Consider the following 3,028-nt stretch of genomic DNA (forward strand, 5'->3'; position numbering starts at 1 on the left):
AAGTCTGTGATATTTCTCTGGCTTTGGATGGATTCTTGGCTTTTCCTCCCATGGCCTATTCCCAGGACTTAGTTCTTTGCTGTATAGCTTTCCCTGGATGCCAGATGCTCTCACTGGGCTTTGAGGCCTCAGGGGATAACCTCTGGTTCTTGCTGAGGAGGCCCTAGGAGTGACTGAGAAAAACAGGACTGAACTTGTGGATCTACAGTTTCCTCTTTGAAAATTCTGGGTGCCTTCTGCCAGGGTTCCTCTCAATTCCCATAGGTCTCCATCAATGCCTTTGGCTTCCTGGAATTCCCCCTCTCCCCCCAGTACTAGTTGCTGCTGGGTTGTGAAGGAAACTGTTTTCTCCATTATGATTGGAAAGTAGTGCTAGCCAACAAGGTGTCAAAAGAAACCATAATTATGAAAAACACTCCGATACAGGGGAACAATCCTGTCTATCACCACTTCCTGCTGATTTGTCCTCTGCTATACCTTAAAGCTCTGCCTATTTCCACAACTACAGACTTGTCTAGAACCTAATTCCCAAGAGTCAAGACTACTGTAATAGGCTCTTGGCCAGCTTTTTTGTCCTCTTGTCTGGTGGTGCCCCTACGATTTTAACCATATATCCCTATCAGCAAAAAATTATATTTATATTTATAAATTATTTACATGTCCTGCATTATATAAATATAATGTTATTTTCATGTATTAATATATAATTACAAAAGATACACAAAAGAAATTTTAAAAGGTGAGATAAAGATAAAATAAACAATTTTTGAATTAATGGTACAAAAACCCTTTCAGAGAATATGCCTATGTCCTGGGGGATGTGGCAGACTTAGAGATAATAACTGTTAGTTAATTTGAGCCATGAAGCTAGCCAAGGAGGCACATTTTTTCCTTTTTTTTTTAAAGATCCTTTTTTTTGGGTGGGGGGGGGAGGAGAAGAACCCAATGCAGCAAGGAAGTTATAGGGTCAGCTAGGTGGTGCAGTGTAAGTAGAGCACTGGGCCTGGAGTCAGGAAGATCTGTGTTCAAATCTGGCCTCAGATACTTATTAGCTAGGTGAGTCTAGGCAAGTTGTTTAATCTATTTAACTCAGTTTCCTCACCTGTAAAATGGGGATAACAATAGTGTCTACCAGGGTTGTTGTGAAGATCAAATGAGATAATATTTGTAAAGTGCTTAGCACAGTATCTGGTACATAGCAAGCACTGGATAAACGTTAGCTATTATTATTATTATTATTATTATTAATAGGTCACAACAGTCGGTGAATGTAATAGTATTTTCGGTAGGTGTCATGTTTCTTTGTGTATAGATATTCACCACTCACAATGCAAAAACCATAGGCAAAAGTGAATTCTCTCTGATTCAATTTAGCAGAAAGTTATCAGCGTAAATCCATTCGTTTATACGATTTTGCTTAATGAATGAGATTGTACCTTAATTTGTGTTTAGATCGTTCAGTTGTGCTTTTGTATGAATGAAAAGAACAACATGAAGGTCAACCTGACTGGACTGGAGAATGCAAGAAAGAATTGCTGTGGTTGTCGTTGAGTCGTTTTTCAGTCATGTCCCACTCTTTGTGACCCATTTGGGCTTTTCTCAGTGGAGATACCGCAGTGGTTTCCCATTTCCTTCTCCAGACCATTTTACAGATGAGGAAAATGAGACAAATAGGATTACGTGACTTACCTGGGGTCACACAGCTACTAAGTGTCTGAGGTTAGATTTCAACTTAAGAAGATGAGTCTTTTTGGTTCCAGGTCTGGAATTCTATATATTTCCCAGCAGAAAAGGGAGGAAGGTACAATTAGTCTGGAAAGGTAGAATAGGGTCAGGTTGTGAAGGACTTTAAATACTAGAGAGACTTATATTTGATTCTAAAGTAATAGAGAGCCACTGGAGTTTATTGAGTAACAGTTAGATCTGTGCTTTAGGAAAACCTCTTTGGTGGTCTTATTGAGATTGGATTGGAACAGGGAGAGACTTGAGACAGGGAGACTGATTAGGAAGTTATTGAAATATTGGGTGGGGGGCAAGGCAGGAGGGAGAAAAAATTTGGAACTTAAAATCTTATAAAAGTGACTGTTGAAAACTAAAACTAAAATAAAATAAAATAAAAACAAAAAACCAGAATGAACATTTCCAAAGAAGCTATGAGCCAAAGTATCTTTAATCAATCGACGTTTGCATGTTGTTTCCTCCATTAGATTATAAGCTCCTTGAGGGTAGGGACCTTATTTTGCCTCTTTTTGTATCCCCAGCACTTTGCACAGTGATCTCTGGTACATAGCCATTGGTTAACAAATGTTTATTGATTGGTTGATTTAAAAAACGGTAAGCTATTGCAATAGTCCAGGCAGGAAGTAATGAGAGCCTTATCACAGCAGAGAGAAGGGGATGGATGTGAGAAATGTCACAGATGTAGAAAGGACAAGATGGGGCAATTGCTTGGGTATTTGGAGTGAGGAAGAATTGGGGAGTTGAGGATGGCACTGAAGCTGCAAAACTGGGTGACTGAAAAACTGGATTGGAAGAGGAGTAGGTTGGCAAGAGAGAAGGGAAGAAAATGAGATCTACACCTAAGACTGAAACTTCCCCATGTCTGCCTATTCTGTTCGACTTACTCAGTTCGATACAAAATGAAAATGGACAGCACAGGGCTCTTATTCACCAGTCACTGCCCTGGAACACAGAGCCCACTCTTCATGGGGCTATTTCTGAACCTAGGAGATATCTGTTGGACAGGAGGTGTTTACTCTGGGCATGGGGAGTGAGAGGATTTTCTGTCCAGTTGCTTCTGTCTGGTTAGATTATAGCTGCATATCTTGCCTTTATTATTTTTCCATAAAACTTTAAAAAATACTTAAGAGCAGACATTTTCACACACACACACACACACACACACACACGTCAGTGCTACACACATTTACTGGGTACTAACTCTGTGTAAGGCACTATGGTAGTCTGGAGGCACAATGGTGAATAAGATATAGCCATATAAATGACAGCTACAGAAGGGGGAAGGCTA

Source organism: Trichosurus vulpecula, chromosome 7 (genome assembly GCF_011100635.1).
Source record: "Trichosurus vulpecula isolate mTriVul1 chromosome 7, mTriVul1.pri, whole genome shotgun sequence".
NCBI lineage: Eukaryota > Metazoa > Chordata > Mammalia > Diprotodontia > Phalangeridae > Trichosurus > Trichosurus vulpecula.